The sequence below is a fragment of the Pongo abelii genome, chromosome 7 (genome assembly GCF_028885655.2).
Source record: "Pongo abelii isolate AG06213 chromosome 7, NHGRI_mPonAbe1-v2.0_pri, whole genome shotgun sequence".
In the NCBI taxonomy this organism is placed as follows: domain Eukaryota; kingdom Metazoa; phylum Chordata; class Mammalia; order Primates; family Hominidae; genus Pongo; species Pongo abelii.
The window spans coordinates 769,335-788,076 of record NC_071992.2 but is presented as its reverse complement, the minus strand read 5'-3'; the positions used below and the strand labels follow the sequence as shown (position 1 = coordinate 788,076).

At 45.3% G+C, this 18,742-nt stretch overlaps 1 protein-coding gene and 1 long non-coding RNA gene across 2 annotated transcripts in view; both read right to left on the bottom strand.

The window, feature by feature from the left end:
• The window catches only part of DLGAP2 (DLG associated protein 2), an 858,034-nt gene that overhangs the window by 686,678 nt on the left and 152,614 nt on the right, over positions 1-18,742 (bottom strand). The window lies entirely within an intron of this gene.
• On the bottom strand, positions 558-1,266 carry LOC129060862 (uncharacterized). Its single transcript, XR_008527717.2, has 2 exons — positions 911-1,266; positions 558-776 (listed from the first exon to the last, which is right to left on the bottom strand). It is a non-coding gene; the product is annotated as an uncharacterized LOC129060862 (long non-coding RNA).

The window sequence follows — 18,742 nt, the reverse complement described above, 5'->3', positions numbered from 1 at the left end:
TGCTCCAAAATCCACAACTTTTTGAGTGCCGACATGACTCCACAAGTGGAAGATTCTACATCTGACCTCATGTAACAGATTGCAGTCAAAATGCAGCCAAAATTTTGTTTCACGAACAAAATTATTACAGTTATTGCATACAATTACCTTCTGGCTATGTGTCTAAGGTGCATGTGAAACAAGTGAATTTTGTGGTTGGACTTGGATGCCATCCCTAAGATCTCTTGTTTTATATATATGCAAATATTTCAAAATAAAAAAAAAATCCAAAATCTAAAACACTCTGGTTCCAAGTACTGAGAATAAGGATACTCACTGTCGATATACCCATTTCCTTTCAGGATTTATTTCTGGCTTGCAGTGTTAAGACACTACATCGCCTCTTACAGCAGGCATAATAAACCTCTCTGTTAAAGACACTTTCAACAACGAGAAGCACCGTCGGGGTAAGTTTTCATTATGAGGCTTTGATTCTTTCCTTTCCCTACACACCTAATGCTTGATTACTTAAAATGTATAGATTAAGACAACAGAAAGACCACAAAAAAACTCTGGAATTATTGAATTACGATCAGTTTATCAACATTACTTCTTCCTTAGTCCCCATGAATTGTCGATTTAAATCTTATTTTCTTCTTTAACTGTCTCTGTTTTACAAGCCCAATTTAATTGTTGAGCTCTTGAACGTCAGTCCCTTCTTCTCTGTTTCTTCCCCAGCAGCGAGAATCCAAGCATCATGTTCAACACACAGAGTGATTTTTTTCAACCCAGATTTGCTAGGAATATAGGAAGTTGGGGATGTTGAAAAACTCTTTAAGGAGTGGTGTGCCTTACAAAACCAAACTCCCTGGATATAGCCCACCCTATCACCCCGGTGCTCACAAAACCAGGCTCCCTGGATGCAGCTTACCCATCACCCTGGTGCTCACAAAACCAGGCTCCCTGGATGCAGCTCACCCCATCCCCCAGTGCTCACAAAACTAGGCTCCCTGGATGCAGCTCAGCCAACACCCCAGTGCTCACAAAACCAGGCTCCCTAGATGCAGCTCACCTGTCACCCCAGTACTCACAATGGAGGCTCCCTGGATACAGCTCACTCCATCATGCCTGTGCTCACAATGGAGGATCCCTGGATGCAGCTCACCCCATCACCCCGGTACTCACAATGGAGGCAATGCCCAGTGCCCTGGGCAGAGGCGGCGGCAAGTGTGTCCTGGCGCTGTCATGTCATCAGGCATGGGGCATTACAAGTCATGTTAATCTTGGATTCAGACCTATTTGTCAACTAAGTGTTAGAAAATATCTGCTTAAAAAACTATGAGGCCATGCTCATAGATGTTGTTTTCTATGCTCTTTTTCAAGTCACTAAAGAATCATCCCCTAATTGATAATTTGGTTCAATTGTGGCTGATTATATGCAGTTTAACTGCAATAATTGACTTTGTGTTTTTAGAAAGTCTATCCCTACTCACTGCTGAGCTTTTGCAATCTGAACCCTACAGCCATCAATACCCCAAAGCATGCCTTTCCCAGGTCATTAACCAAAACATAGGATTCCACCATTCCACACGGTGAGCCCTGCACCTTCTATGGAGATTTCCTCCCATCCCGTATCTTTGGCTACAATGTCCACGCAGATGATTTTCAAATCTCAAAGTCTGGTCTGAACCCCTCCAAGTTGCAGATTTGCCTGCTGAGAGGTCTCCTCTTTAGTCACTCCTGACTCCCGGAAGCCCAGCTCTGAGCCTGGCCTTGGTGTCCCATGCATGGACGGCACTATCGTTTTCCCAGTCACTGAAGCCAAAACTTCCACAAATCCACCTTTGAACAGTTGCCAAGTCCTAGAGGTTGCAGACAGACATCTCCCCTTAGCAGCTCCATGGTTCTGTGTGCCTCACTCCCAGCCCCTCTCTCATCCCTCTTTCTTACCACAGCTGTGATGTGGAACACGGAATGGCAAACCCAAGGAAACCGCAAACTTCCTCCCAAAGGACTGAGTGTCCGAGACTGCAAATGCTTCCCTTCTTTCACTTAGGTAGGCCATGTGACAAAACTGTTACATCTCAAAATATCCTAATCCTTCCTTAAAACTGCATCCAAGAGAAAGGACTTGCACATGTGCCTGAAAACAATGGGTCATGTTGGGTGGACAGCCATGCTTCACACCTAGTTTCCACCAACCCAACCCCTTCCTGACGCTAAGAGGGCAGTTCTCATTTCAAAGTAGGTACCACTTTACCTGATAATGAGAAATTAAGCCATCATTACAGGCAGGTGCAAAACCTACCCACATAGTGAAAATCAGCAAGCACTTTTTTCTCAGATTTCACAAGTTTATTTACAATTCCATGTCTCCTGTCTCTCCAGTTACAAGTCAGGGATATGAGGCTGGGAACAAGGTCACTGTGTCTCCTTGGTGGCAGCACATTTTTAGATAAAGGATAAAATCACAGACTATTATGTCTGCTGTTAGGTTCAACCACTCAATTTCTCCCTTGTGGGGTGGATATCCACTGGGATTCCCATCAGTCTTAGCATCTATTTTCCCACCTCTTCAGATGTCAGTATATTTAAAGCTGTAATCTCCATTTGCTTACTGTTTTTATTAGTTTGTCATTATAATCCCATTAGAAGAGATGCTAGGTGCCATTATGATCCTTTGTGAAGTCATTGTGATTGCTTTTGAAGAATCTTAACAATGTTGAGCTCATCTGGATTCAAGAACTGCAGTCGCCATCCCCCACCTCCAATTTAGAATTCTTAACGAGGGCTAGCATTGGGACTGCATGCTCCTGAACGCTCCTGCAGAGAATGAAGTATGGGAACAAGCTGGGGAGTGACCCAAGCTTCCTAAAAGGGTCTCTCACCAATCTTGCTGATCTACTCGTTGCCAGTGGAGAAAGACTGCAGAGTTATTTTTGCAATAAGATGTCATACATTTTTGGCTATTAGTATTTGGGATCAGCATTATTTTTAACTGGGAATGTGTAAAGAAACCTGTTTTGTCAAGCTTATCAAAAGGTAAGCTGTTTGAAAAGTCTTCATTGACTTCTGGGGAAAGTCCCACCTTTGAAATGCCTTACCAGATGATAAGTCTGGTCTTTGCCCGTATGGCAAAGACCAGAACTCAGCCCCTCACTGCATCCCCGATACCCTCCCCACAACACCAAAGACCAGAACCCAGCCCCTCACTGCATCCTCGATGCCCTCCACACAACACCGAAGACCAGAACCCAGCCCCTCACTGCATCCCCAAAGCCCCTCACCACATTACTAAAATTGTATGAACTCTCTTTAAAAACAGTCTATAATGGGGAAAATGTTCTAATTATGTTTCACAAAGAAGGACAGTTTATTATAGAGTTTACTAAGCATAAATTAAAATATGGATCCTGTTAAAACTCCTTGAAAAAGTTCACAAGGAGGCATGAGTCCAGAAATAAGTACCCAAAACTAACTGGCAATAATTTGAAGCAGCAGCTTTGACTATACCTTATTGGAGAAAGACATTTTGCTATATCAGAATGTGTCACACATCACAGGGGTCAGAAACCTAGATTTTTGACCTCACATTGCCATGTGCCCTCCATGGAAACTAATCCACTCATTTGCACATAAAATTGGTTACCTGCCTGACCAAAGGCATGTGTCCACCTCGGCTGTCAGAAGAACTAACATGGGAGGTGCTCTTCAGGGAAACAGACTTCAAGGGAAGGAATGACTTCATTTTCTCATTGCCTTTAGACCAACCAGGTACAGACAGAGGCAAGGAGTGCGCCTCTGCCCAACTGTAGGGCTGGTCTACCAGAAACATTTGCAACACTTCAGGAGGGGAGGGAAGAGGAGGAAAGTGAAAGAGGTGAAGAAATGCAAGAAGCTGACCTCTTATTTTGGCTGAGTACCGTTTTTGGATAAGCAGACAAGTCATAAATCCTGGCTACCAATCCATGTATTTTATTAAATAAGTGTTTTGTAAATATGTCCTCCCAGTCCATAGCTTGTCATTTCATTCTCTAAACATGGTCTTCACAAAGAAGTTTTTAATCTTAATGGAAATTCAACTTACCAATTATTTCTTTCATCAACAGTGCTTCTGGTACTGTATCTAAAAGTCATCCCTAAATCTAAGGTCACCTAGATATTTTATGTTATCTTCTATAAGTTTTATAGTTTTGCATTTTATATATAGGTCTAAAATCCATTTTCAGTTTTTTTTTTTTTTACAAGTCAAAGGTCTACATCTAGATCCATTTTTTTCTTGCATGTAGATGTCCAGTTGTTCCAGCACTATTTTTGAAAAAGCCATCTTTTCTCCACTGAATTGCTCCTTTGTCAAAGATCAGTTGGCCCTATTTGCACTGAGTCTATTTTGTTTTTGTTTTTTGTTTTTCGTTTTTTTTGAGACGGAGTCTTGCTCTGTTGCCCAGGCTGGAGTGCAGTGGCACAATTTCGGCTCACTGCAAGCTCCACCTCCCAGGTTCATGCCATTCGCCTGCCTCAGCCTCCCAAGTAGCTGGGACTACAGGCGCCTGCCACCACACCCGGCTAATTTTTTTGTATTTTTAGTAGAGACGGGGTTTCACCATGTTGGCCAGGATGGTCTCGATCTCCTGACCTTGTGATCCGCCCACCTCGGCCTCCCAAAGTGCTGGGATTACAGGCATGAGCCACTATGCCCAGCCTGCACTGAGTCTATTTTCTGGGCTTTCCATTATGTTCTATTGGCCTGTTTTTTGACCAATACAACACTGTCTTCATTATAGTACCTTTCTAATAAGTCTTGAAGTCATCCCTCCAACTTTGTACTTATTGATTATTGTGAAAATGTTATGTCTTTTATAAAAGTTTTGTAGCTTTCTTCATACAGATCTTATGCATGTTTTCTTGGATTTATACCTAAGTATTCCTTTATTTTTGGTGTTAATTTTATCTTGTGTCTTTCATTTCAAATTCCAGTTTTTTACTGCTGGTGTATAGGAAAATAACTGACTTCTGTATAATAACCTTGTATCTTGCAACCTTGCTATAATTGTTTATTGGTTTCAGGGTAATTTTTGTTGATTCTTTGGAATTTTTCCACAGACAATAATGTCATCTGTGAAATAGGTTTATTTCTCCCTTCTTGGTCTGTATAGCTTTTATTTCCTTTTCCTGTCTCATTGCATTTGCTCAAACTTCCAATATGGTAAGAGTGTTTTGCTTCTGATATGAGGAGAAATTGTCCAGTTTCTCACCATGAAGTATGAGGTTAGCTATAGGGTTTTTTGTAAATATTCTTTATCAAGTTGAGGAAGTTCCCCCTGTATTCTTATTTTGTAGAGAGTTTTATTATGAATGGGTGTTGGCTTTTGGCAAATGCTTTTGCTGTACTATAGACATGATGTAATTTTTTCTTCCTTAGCCTGTGGATGATTAAAATTTTCAGATGTTGAGCCAGCCTTGCATACCTGGGATAAATCCAGCTTGGTCATGGTGTAAAATTATTTTTATACGTTGTTAGATCTGATTCGCTCATACTTTGTTGAGGAACTCCACATCTATGTTTATGAGAAATACTGGTCTGCAGCGTTCCTTTCTTTAAATGTCTTTGTCTCGTTTTGGTTTGAGGGTAATGCTAAATCTATAGAATGATTTAGGAAGTATTCCCTCTATTTCTGTCTTCTGGAAGAGGTTGTAGAGTACTGAAATAATTATCTTCCTGAAATATTTGATAGAATTCACCAATGAACCCATGTGGGCTTGGTGCTTACTGTTTTGGAAAGTTATTAGTTATTGGTTAAATTTCTTTAATAGATATAGGCCTGTTCAGATTGTCTATTTCTTCTTGCGTCAGTTTTGACAGGTTTGTTTTTCAAACAAACAACTTGACCATTTCATACAGGTTATCAAATTTGTGGGCACAGAGTTATTCATAGTATTCTTTTGTTATCTTTTCAATGTTCCTGGAATCAGGACTGATGGCCCTTCTTTCACTTCTGATTTCAGTAATTTGGATCTTCTCTCCCTTTTTCTTCATTAGCCTGGTCAGAGGTTTATCAAATGTTTTGATCTTTTCAAAGAACAAGCTCTTGGCTTCATTAAGTTTCTCTAATGATTTCTTATTTTCAGTTTCATTGATTTCTTTTCTCATTCATAGTATTTCTTTTCTTCTGCTTATTTTGGATTTAATTTGCTCTTCTCTAGTTTTTTAAAGCAGAAGTTTAGATGATTGATTTTGGATCTTACTCCATTTCTAAATATGTATTCAATGCTAAATAAATTTCCTTTTAATCTTGCTTTTTTGGTATCTCAAAAACTTTGATAAGTTGATTACTTAGTTCAAAATATTTTAAAATTTGTCTTGAGACTTCTTCTCTGACCAATGTGTTATTTAGAAGTATGTTGTTTAATAGCTATATATTTTGGAATTTTCTGGCTGTCTTTCTGTTACCAATTTCTGGTTTAATTCCACAGTGGTCTAAGAGCAGACTTTGTGTTACTTCTAGTCTTTTAAATTTTTAAGGTGTGTTTTATAGCCCAGAATATATTCTATCTTGGTGAATATTCCATGTAAGCTTGAGAAGAATGTGTTTCTGCTGTTTTGGATGAAGTCGTCTACATACAGAATTCTGGGTTGGTGTTTTATTTTTTTCTTTCAACACTTTAAATATTTGAATCAACTTTTTTCCTGCTTGCATGGTTTTTAAAGAGTAGACTTAAGTAATTCTTATCCTTACCCCTCTGTGTGTGAGCCATTTTATTTCTGTAGCTTCTTTCAAGATTTTATTTTCATCTTTGATTTTCTATAGTTTGAATATGAAATGCTTAGTTGTGGATTTTTAATATATATCTTGCTTGTTCTTTTAGCTTCCTGGATCTGGTTTGGGTCTACCATTAGTTCTGAAAAATTCTCATCAACTTTTACTACAAATATTTCTTCTTTTCTTTTCTTTCTTTCTTCTCTTTCTGGTATTCCAATTCCACATGTTACTTCTTCCGTATTTCTCCTACAGTTCCTCAATATTCTGTTCCACTTTTTAAAAAATCTTTTCTATCTTTGCTTTTCAGTTTGGAAGTTCCTTAAGCTCACTGATTTTAACCTGGCCTATGTCCAGTCTACTGATGAGGCCATCAAAAGCATTTGTCATTTCTGTCACAGTGTTTTTATGTCCAGCATTTATCTTTGATTTTCTTAGAGTTTCCATCTCTTTGCTTATATCACTCATCTGTTAAGTGTCCACTTTTTTCCATTAGAACCCTTAGCACTCCCTGTTGATAATTTCAGTCTCTGCTATATCTAGGTCTTATTTTGGTGCTTGCTTTGTGTCTTCAGATTATCTTTCATTTTTTTCCTTTCAGCATGCCTTGTAGGTTTTTTGTTGCATGCTGGATATAGTGCAGCAGGTAAAAGTGCACTAAGTTAAATGAACTTTTAGGGTGAGATTTATGTCTGTCCATCTAGGAGTCAGGCTGTGTTTATGTCTGCTATAGCTGTAGGTTTAAGAGGTTAAAATGTCCTCTGTTGTCCTTGTTTTTGTCTGTTCTGTTACACCTTTTGGTTTCCCCAAGATGACTTCTTAAATAGGGCCTGAATCTAGCAATGACCCCTTTTAGCTCTAGTTCCATGTTATTATACAGGAGCCCTACTGATGTGGTGGAAAGGTGTTGAAGGAAAAGAGCCACCAAATAATGCTATGATTGGGTCTCAGTTCTATAATAAGCCTGTACCCCTGGGCTGCAACCATCACAAGTGCTTCTTAGCTTTCTTCCCCCTGTGTAAGGAAGGAAGACAATGGGGCTGGAATTGAGAATTCCCATTCACTCTCATTGCTTAGCCTCCCATAAAACCCAAGTCTGTCAGGCTTGAAAAACAGATTTCTGTTGAGGGCAGGCCTTGCTCAGAATAGAATGCTCTGAGAGTACTCCATGATGGTGACTTTTCCCTATTCCTGGCTGAAGTATGTGGGTATTTTTCTATGATCTTCACCTGAGCAACCTGGTGTGGGTCCTAGAAATAAAACTCACACAAGTAGAATGGGCTCTCCAGAGTCTTCTCTCTCAAGCTAGTCCATGCTTGGAATCCAGCACTTTGACAATTGTGGTTTCAGTGCTCCCAGTGGGTGCTGACTCTAGCTGGGGCTGCTTCTCCCAGTGGTGGTAGCAAGCTGTGATTCCTGCATCCATCTGCTGATTACTCCAATTCTGGGGAGGAACACATGCCCTGTGACCTCAATTCCCCCAGGGATCTAAGAAAAGTTGTCAATTTTCAGTGAGTTCAGCACTTCTCTTGTGAGGAGGATAACAGTGGTGACTTCCAAGGCCCTTATGTGTCAGAGCAGAAACCCTCTGTCCACTTTTCAATTGGGTTATTAGTCATTTTATTGTTAAGTTACAAGAGTTCTTTATGAATTCTGGATACATACAAGTATTTGATATGAAAATACTTTCTCCCACCCTCTATGTTGTCTGTTCAGTTTCCGGATGGTGTCCTTGAAAGCACAAAAATTACTCATTTTGATAAAGTCCAATTGTCTAAATAAGTCCTGAATTTTGATTCACACTCCCAGGTTTTCAAGTCACCATTTAAGACCCTGATCTGAACAGGAAAGCCACACTACTGATGGGCAGACTCTAAGGTTTACGGTTAAACATGGAGGTAAAATTTATTTTCTTCACTTGCAATTCTAGCAGAAAATAATGCACGTTACTTAAACATTGAAATTTTATATTTTCTTAGAAGGATATAATGGTTAACAAGGTTAAGATACTCTGGGGTCTGATAATGGAAAGTTCATTGCATCTCTTGGGTGTGTAATTAAAGCTAAAATCAAGGTCATAGAATATACTAGAAGCTTTGTGCAGCTCAAGACTCTATCACCCATTTAGTTGATTAAGGCATTTTTTCCTACACTAAATTTTAAGAGCCATTTGTTAAAATAATTACATGTTTCTAAGGACACAGAACACACGTGTTCCCATTTCTCAGACAGTTTAGAAGAAAAAAACCTTGGTTTGTAAAAACAAACAATATAGTGTTATTCTCAAAGTAAATATTCTTACAAAATCTAATCCCTCATGTTTACACTAGTCCAAAAAACAGGCCTGTTCTATTCCTATTACAGAAGAAATATATCCAAGCACAGATGGCAAGTGAAAGTCATGATAAGAATTCTGCCCTTTGTCCTTAAGCAGTGGTGTGCTGATAAATGTTTACCAGCCACCTCTCTGGAGAAAAATGTGTATATGTGTCTTTGTAGGTTTGCTATGTAAAAAATGAGTTGCACACAATTTTTTAAAAATAAAATATATAATATCCTTACTGTAAATTCAATGCACCTATAATTTATTTGTGACTTGGTGTTTCTTGCAAACCCACCATCAATTTTTATAACTCTATCAGCAACAATATTGTCACCAAATAAGATGATGAAGAAGAGCTTGATCACTATCTGACTCAGCAAAGAAGCTGCTGGTGTCACTGACAAATGACTGCAGTTCCAAGATGAATGCTGGTGGATATTTTTGTTTAGGTTAATGAGCAGGATAAAAATGAAAAAAATGAAGATATATGTCAGAATTTCACTCATTTGTCAATGGTGTGAACAATTTTTTGCCGAACCAGATAATAGTTTTGAATAGTAAAAGAACATAACCTCAAATGTTTATGCTATTGACAATATAATGGCCACAGACGCAATACACTTTTAGGTTTAATCTGTACTAATAACATATTCCCCATCACTTTAAGTCTACATGATCACCAAAACAATAAATCAGAGCCTGATGCAAAATATCTGCTGATTCCCATGGTGTGAATTCTCCCAGCAGGCTCCCTCCAAGCCACCCCTACGACATCACTGAACCGGGAGCTGAGGGGAGGTGTGCAGCAGCATAGCATGAACTGCACCTCCCTGCAGACAAGAGAGAAATAAGGAACTTTTAGAGCACCCACAAAGTACCTAGGACATGACAGGTTTTGAATATGTATTATCTTTGCTGGTAATATAATTATTTAAGTTTATATCTTTTTTTTTCTAACTGGAACACAAGATTCCTGAAAACTTAACAATTGGTTCTTGCAAGCCAGTACAAGCTGCTCCAGCACCACTGGGTTTGCTGGGCTACAAACCTGCACTGGTTTGTGTATTCGCCAGGAGTCTCCAGAGAAACTAATAGGGTGTGCCCGTGTAGAGAGAAGGAGATTTTAAGGGATTGGCTCACACGTGCATGGAGGCTGACGAGTCCCAAGATCTGCGGAGTGTGTCGGCCAGCAGGAGGCCCAGGGAGCCAACTGTAAGTTCCAGTCTGAAGCCTGCAGGCTGGAGACCCAGGAAGAGCTGACATGGGAGACCATGAAGCAGGAATTCTCTCAGACTTGGGGGAAGGTGTCCTTCATTCTCGTCAGGCCTTTAAGGGGATTGCGTGAGCACACCCACCCTGGGGAGAGGTCTGCTTCACTGAGGCGAAAAATTATCATGAGAATCTCATCCAGAGACACCTCCAGGCATCCCCAGAAGAACATCTGACTGATGCCTGGGAACCCCGTGGCCCACTCAAGCTGAGCCACAGATGAACCGACACGCTATGCAGCAAGTCCTCAATGTCATTGATTGGTTGCGGGACCTGTGACTTTAGGTGAAACAACTTACAGCAAATCCTATGATAATGTCTTTTAGTTCAACTTTGATTCCTTACAAGGTGGATGAGGAAAATCATTGGTTTCATTATACGTGGATCCACTTAAAGTCGCAGCTTCCAGGAACCCTACTGAAGACGTGAGGTGAGGACATACTGTGCTGCTGAAAGCCTGTCACTCGCTGACGCAGGCACTGCCCAGTGCATGTAAAAGGGCTTTCTTTCTTTTGTCCCTGTATGTTACAAAAACTTAAACAGAGTGGAAAAAAAGGTGGTCAAGTCTGCCCGGCCCTCCCGACTGAGGATGCACTCATGGCACTGGCCTGGGGCTTGGCTGCCACCAGGGGAAGCTGGTATGGAACAGGAGCCTCACAGGGATGCCAGGGAGCCCCGTCTTCTAGTCCAGGTGCACGAGTGAATGCAAGGACCTAGACGAATGTGGGAAGGGAGCAGCAGGAGGCACAGGCTCTGGAGTTCCTCCCTGTGGACTTCCTGTGAACACTTCCACACTGATGGAGCCCCCATGGGTCACTTCAGCTCACAGGGGCCATGCTTCCTATTCCTACTGACCATGAAAGGTTCTCAGAGAATTACGTGGGTCAGTAGCTGAAAGCAATCAGCAAAGCACCTGCCAGGGGGTTGGGGGCAGGCGCCCCACGAGCATAGCTGTCATAATCAACTTCTTTTTACTGCCCACATGTGGCTTGTATTCAGTAAAAGTCAGATATTCCCAAGTTACAACATAAACAGCAGTCACAAATCAGACTCTGCCTGAAGTCACCAAATCAAAATTCAAAACTGAGGGAACACCAAAGGAAATAAAAATTGGGAAGACAGGTGAATAACAATGTGTGTGCATGTGTGTCAGCATGAGGGTAAATGAGTGTGTGTGTGAGTGCATTTGTGTGTCAGCAGAGAGGCTGCAGAGTAAATACAGTGAAGAACCTGACGTAAAGAAAATACATCATCATAGTCATCATGAAGAAAACACCTGTTTGTTGAATACCACTTTTGGGATCCCTTAAGATTTTATAAAGTAGTAAAACAAACCTCTTTCAGCAATAAATGTACATAGGTATTTGTACATTCCTCAGAAATCCACAACCCATCCAAGAAAAAAATCCACAATTTAAGACAAATTGTGCATTGAAATGTTGAAATAGCCATGCATGGCAAAATTTTGAACTTTTCCTCTTGCTCTGAATTGAATTCTAGGTTTCACATCCTTATCTTTCCATACAACTATTGAACATGAATAAATCCAAAATTCATGAAGGTATCCAAACAATTAAGGGCATCTTAAGCCTCAGCAACAGCTACTCTTTCTTAGAATCAAATGAGTAAGAATAATCTACTCACTCTCAAAACCACTGGCACCCAAAGCCTAACTGGCGCAGATTTCTCAAGTTCATGCCTTTTCCGAACCTTCATGTTTCAAAGAGATAGGACCTTAAGCTGGGCTCATTCCCATTTGCTTAAAACCAGAATGCACTTTAGGAAAAACTAACACAGGGAAAGAATCTCACTGTCCATCAGTAAGGAAGTGTTTAAACGTGTACAGTGTATAAGCACATGACACGGGCAGTGAAGGCACGGATGGCAGCAATGGCCCAGCCACCTCTCCAAGGAGCCTGTGGTAGAAAGACATCTGTATAATCAAGAAAGGTAAACACACAAAGAAGTTTATTTCAGCATTCATTTAAAAGAAAAGTAACCCAAATCTCCACATGACACATGTGATGGAGCATCCATATTTGCAATGTCACGCAGCCACTCAAATGCAAGAGACACATCAATGGCCAGGAAATTTATCTGATGTGTCAAGTGACAAAAGGCACAGTGAAGCACAAAATAAGCTCAGGATCAATTTGTGAGAAAAAGAAGTGTATTTTACATAGAGACACATTTATTTTACAGGCATGGAAATAAGGCTGGAAGAAGGTTGACCATCCTAACAACAGTCATTTCTAGCGTAGGAAATGTGAGGAGAGGCAGATGCTCACTCTCAATCCACTTGCTCCTAAGTGTTTGAATAAACGCAGATCTAAAAGACTCCACCAGTAGCAAAAACCATGAAAGGGAATAAAAGATAACACCCATCACATTTCATTAGAGGGAAAAAGAAGGTTACAAAGCAGTGTGCGTAGCATGAACTCATCATTACCAAAAATACTTATTCATCCATTGTCGTTTTTTTAAAAGTTTGAAAATTAAAAATACTTTAAAAAAAAGATATGAAAGCATTCTCATAGACCAAATGGATATATTTAGAGTTATTAACTCAACTACAGAAAAAGATGTTTGATTCACCCTAAAACTTTCCTGCGGAGTTGGTTTGAAATGGAAGCTTCCTCGATACTTATCTTTTTAAGTGATATTTTAAAAAATCATCTTAGTCATGATTTATCAGAAACATGTCATCTGTTTTCTCTTTCTGATCAAGTGTTCAAAGTTACATTCATGGAGCTTCACTCATTCACACCCCAACGTGGACAACTGGTAAACACTTCCTGGGAAAACGCTGCCTGGAACAATCGCTGAAACTCAAATTCCTATGGATTCCCACAACCAGCTCCACTGGTCCAGATGTTACAGCTGCATTTACTGTGCAAGAAACGAGGATGATGCCCCCACTCTGGTCTCAGCGCGTGACTGACCTCATCAGGGAGGCTGGCGAGAAGCTGTGATCTTCCCTCAAGAATGGTGCTTGTCCGTGGGAGACCACGGGGGTCACGGCAGAGCTGAGGAGCGTCCGCATCCTCTACACTGGCTCCAGCCCAGGAGAAGGGTACCTGGCTGCTTGGAGACTCATGGTAGCTGTCCTTGCCACCACGCTCCTCTTCAGGCTCAGGAGCCGTGTGCAGTGGTGAACAGCGCCGTGTGCACGTGGGGGTCGGGCTCTGGAGCCCTGTGTGGTGAACAGCGCCGTGTGCACGCGGGGGTCAGGCTCTGGAGCCCTGTGTGTGATGAACAGTGCTGTGTGCACACGGGGGTTGGACTCAGGAGCCCTGTGTGGTGAACAGCGCCGTGTGCACGTGGGGGTCGGGCTCTGGAGCCCTGTGTGTGATGAACAGTGCTGTGTGCACACGGGGGTTGGACTCAGGAGCCCTGTGTGGTGAACAGTGCCGTGTGCAGCACAGGGCTTGCGCTCAGGAGACGTGTGTGGTGGTGACAGTGCTGTGCGCACGCGGGGGTCGGACTCAGGAGCCGTGTGTGTGTGGTGACGTACCATGTGCAGCGCAGGGGTCCAACTCAGGAGTCGTGGTGAACAGTGCCGTGTGCACGTGGGGGTCGGGCTGAGGAGCCGCGTGTGTTGGTGACAGTGCCGTGTGCACGCGGGGGTCGGGCTGAGGAGCCGCGTGTGTTGGTGACAGTGCCGTGTGCACGCGGGGGTCGGGCTGAGGAGCCGCGTGTGTTGGTGACAGTGCCGTGTGCACGCGGGGGTCGGGCTCAGGAGCGGCGTGTGTTGGTGACAGTGCCGTGTGCACGCGGGGGTCGGGCTCAGGAGCCGCGTGTGTTGGTGACAGTGCCGTGTGCACGCGGGGGTCGGGCTCAGGAGCCGCGTGTGTTGGTGACAGTGCCGTGTGCACGTGGGGGTCGGGCTGAGGAGCCGCGTGTGTTGGTGACAGTGCCGTGTGCACGTGGGGGTCGGGCTCAGGAGCCGCGTGTGTTGGTGACAGTGCCGTGTGCACGTGGGGGTCGGGCTGAGGAGCCGCGTGTGTTGGTGACAGTGCCGTGTGCACGTGGGGGTCGGGCTGAGGAGCCGCGTGTGTTGGTGACAGTGCCGTGTGCACGTGGGGGTCGGGCTGAGGAGCCGCGTGTGTTGGTGACAGTGCCGTGTGCACGTGGGGGTCGGGCTGAGGAGCCGCGTGTGTTGGTGACAGTGCCGTGTGCACGTGGGGGTTGGGCTCAGGAGCGGTGTGTGTTGGTGACAGTGCCGTGTGCACGTGGGGGTCGGGCTGAGGAGCCGCGTGTGTGTTGGTGACAGTGCCGTGTGCACGTGGGGGTCAGGCTGAGGAGCCGCGTGTGTTGGTGACAGTGCCGTGTGCACGTGGGGGTCGGGCTGAGGAGCCGCGTGTGTTGGTGACAGTGCCGTGTGCACGCGGGGGTCGGGCTGAGGAGCGGTGTGTGTGTGTTGGTGACAGTGCCGTGTGCACGTGGGGGTTGGGCTCAGGAGCCGTGTGTGTTGGTGACAGTGCCGTGTGCACGTGGGGGTTGGGCTCAGGAGCGGTGTGTGTGTGTTGGTGACAGTGCCGTGTGCACGTGGGAGTTGGGCTCAGGAGCCGTGTGTGTTGGTGACAGTGCCCTGTGCACGTGGGGGTCGGGCTGAGGAGCCGCGTGTGTTGGTGACAGTGCCATGTGCACGTGGGGGTCGGGCTCAGGAGCGGTGTGTGTTGGTGACAGTGCCGTGTGCACGTGGGGGTTGGGCTCAGGAGCGGTGTGTGTTGGTGACAGTGCCGTGTGCACGTGGGGGTCGGGCTGAGGAGCCGCGTGTGTTGGTGACAGTGCCGTGTGCACGTGGGGGTTGGGCTCAGGAGCGGTGTGTGTTGGTGACAGTGCTGTGTGCACGTGGGGGTCGGGCTGAGGAGCCGCGTGTGTGTTGGTGACAGTGCCGTGTGCACGTGGGGGTCGGGCTGAGGAGCCGCGTGTGTTGGTGACAGTGCCGTGTGCACGTGGGGGTCGGGCTGAGGAGCCGTGTGTGTTGGTGACAGTGCCGTGTGCACGTGGGGGTCGGGCTCAGGAGCCGCGTGTGTTGGTGACAGTGCCATGTGCACGTGGGGGTCAGGCTGAGGAGCCGCGTGTGTTGGTGACAGTGCCGTGTGCACGTGGGGGTTGGGCTCAGGAGCCGTGTGTGTTGGTGACAGTGCCGTGTGCACGTGGGGGTCGGGCTCAGGAGCGGTGTGTGTGTGTTGGTGACAGTGCCGTGTGCACGTGGGGGTCGGGCTCAGGAGCCGTGTGTGTTGGTGACAGTGCCGTGTGCACGTGGGGGTTGGGCTCAGGAGCCGCGTGTGTTGGTGACAGTGCCGTGTGCACGTGGGGGTCGGGCTCAGGAGCGGTGTGTGTTGGTGACAGTGCCGTGTGCACGTGGGGGTTGGGCTCAGGAGCCGCGTGTGTTGGTGACAGTGCCGTGTGCACGTGGGGGTCGGGCTCAGGAGCGGTGTGTGTTGGTGACAGTGCTGTGTGCACGTGGGGGTTGGGCTCAGGAGCCGCGTGTGTTGGTGACAGTGCCGTGTGCACGTGGGGGTTGGGCTCAGGAGCCGCGTGTGTTGGTGACAGTGCCGTGTGCACGTGGGGGTCGGGCTCAGGAGCGGTGTGTGTTGGTGACAGTGCCGTGTGCACGTGGGGGTTGGGCTCAGGAGCCGCGTGTGTTGGTGACAGTGCCGTGTGCACGTGGGGGTCGGGCTCAGGAGCGGTGTGTGTTGGTGACAGTGCCGTGTGCACGTGGGGGTTGGGCTCAGGAGCCGCGTGTGTTGGTGACAGTGCCGTGTGCACGTGGGGGTCGGGCTCAGGAGCGGTGTGTGTTGGTGACAGTGCCGTGTGCACGTGGGGGTCGGGCTGAGGAGCCGCGTGTGTTGGTGACAGTGCCGTGTGCACGTGGGGGTCGGGCTGAGGAGCGGTGTGTGTGTGTTGGTGACAGTGCCGTGTGTACGTGGGGGTCGGGCTCAGGAGCGGTGTGTGTTGGTGACAGTGCCGTGTGCACGTGGGGGTCGGGCTGAGGAGCGGTGTGTGTGTGTTGGTGACAGTGCCGTGTGCACGTGGGGGTTGGGCTCAGGAGCGGTGTGTGTTGGTGACAGTGCCGTGTGCACGTGGGGGTTGGGCTCAGGAGCCGCGTGTGCAGTGGTGACAGTGCCGTGTGCACGTGGAAGTCGGGCTCAGCGAGCGGGAAGGCAGCACCCCCCGGAGCGTGGCCACAGGCGGAGCCAACGGCCATCGCAAGGCCACCAGGCTCCGAGCCTGGCAGCGCTGGAAGGGCTTCCAGTGGAATCTGCACAGAGCAGCAGGAGGTGTGGCCCTCGGGGGAGGGTAGGTGGAGGCGGTGCCCACCTGTGGGAGCAAATGTCAAAAGGCCTGGGCCCCTTGGGTGTGCGCGGAAGCCACACTGGGACCCCTGAAGAAGGACCAGGCCTTGGTGAGGAACATCAGGAGGCCGAGGCCCCAGGATGGGACAGACACTTGCCACGGTCTCCGGCTTCCCGTGTGGGGAACAGGGCAGATACCAGCAACATTTCCCAAGGACTCTGTTTATGTTTAAAATAAACAGCTGAACCTGGAGATAGGCACAGCATGTTAGAAATAAAATGAGAACACATGGACACAGGAAGGGGAACATCACACTCTGGGGACTGTTGTGGGGTGGGGGGAGGGGGGAGGGATAGCATTGGAAGATATACCTAATGCTAGATGACGAGTTAGTGGGTGCAGCGCACCAGCATGGCACATGTATACATATGTAACTTACCTGCACATTGCGCACATGTACCATAAAACCTAAAGTATAATAATAATAATAATAAAAAAAAAAAAAAAAGAAATAATTGTTCTCGATTTATGATAGGCTTTGAATAAAAGGCTGGGTCCTCTGCGACTCTGCTCTGTGGGAGAATTGTGTGTCTACGCAGAAAGGTCTTCAAGGCAGGACAGCAAGTGACAACTGCGTCGCAGCAGAGTCCAGGACAGCACAGCATCACCAGGGCCACGTGCATAAAAACATGCGGGAACAGTGCTCTGTGAAGCACTTTTTCATTACTGGTTTATAAACAGAGAGTCTACCTAGACACAGGCCTAATCATGCTTCAAATTGAGGTGAATCCCTGAAGACATCAGATAGGTTCAAAAATTTGGGGTTTAAAAACAGTTTTACATCTCCCTGAATGTATCACAACATGGAATACAAGGGAAGCATGCATTTTATTTCACATAAAGCTTGAATTTGTTTTCTCGTGGAAAGCATCAACTTCCTAAATTTTTCCATATAGTTTTATCAGTTATCGTTTCCAAATAATGTTTGAGATTATAAAAATATACACATTTGGGTCAACTAAGTTGAATTTTAATAAGTGATCTCTAGGGGATAAAAAAAAGAGTCAGTTCTTTCGAACTTTAGGCAATGCTGCAAGCCACCTGGACTTGGCTTTACACTTGTATTAATTGCACAAAAATTTTAAATGTCATCCCACTGTCAAACTTTTCATGTTAACTGTGATGGTGTTGGCTCTTTTATGTAATGTTTAATGGAATTACTACTGTTCATAAATGACATTAGGATCTTGAAATAATATTGAGTTAATAAATGAGAAATCTTTGGTTACCCAGACAATATTAAATTAATTAAAATTCACCGAGGCAGAGAAAGAGTAGGTCCTGGGGGTCACCAACCACAGTTTTTACTGTCTAAATTTCCTTTTTGTAAAGTTCCAATTAAGATGATAAAATTAATGTGATTATTCCTTGCTTACACTGTGTTGAAAGGAATTATATTTAACGCTTACTTTAATAGTCATCCATATGAATATTTTACATACATAAAAGTTACATTAAAATTAATAAGCAAAAATGCATATATGTACCATATACATAGAGAAAACTGGTAATTAAATAAGAAGGGCAGTAAAAGGTTATTCTTTATCTTTTGTGTAATCTGCCCAGGGAGCTCAGATTCCAAAATACATCCACTCCAAAGCTGCTAACTTTTGTTTTTCCCTCACATCTGAGAGCTAACTTGCCTTACGTAGGGTGCCTTCTGAAATACTCATTTTCAAACACTGTTTCTAAATGGGGTCATGGGGTGGCTAAGCTACATCCACCCCTGCTCCCTGCAGGCAAGGTCCTATGAGACCAGTGGCCATCTCCTTCCTGGGTGTGGACCCTCCTTTGACACAAGAAGCTCCGAGGAGCGACCGCTGTTGCTGCTTTCCATGCTGATGTCCCTGGTGCTTTCCTGGATGGAGCCGCACCGAAGCCCACACAGCTCCGGATAAGAGGTGCACAGCAGCCAGCAAGGCTGTGCGAGGGCTGCCCATTCCCACATTCTTCCCGTGAGGGGACCCCAAACCTAAGAGCTGCCTTCTGCCCATGGGAATGGGCTGCTGCCGTCGGTACCTCAGCATGGAGGGAGGCGTGGGCACAA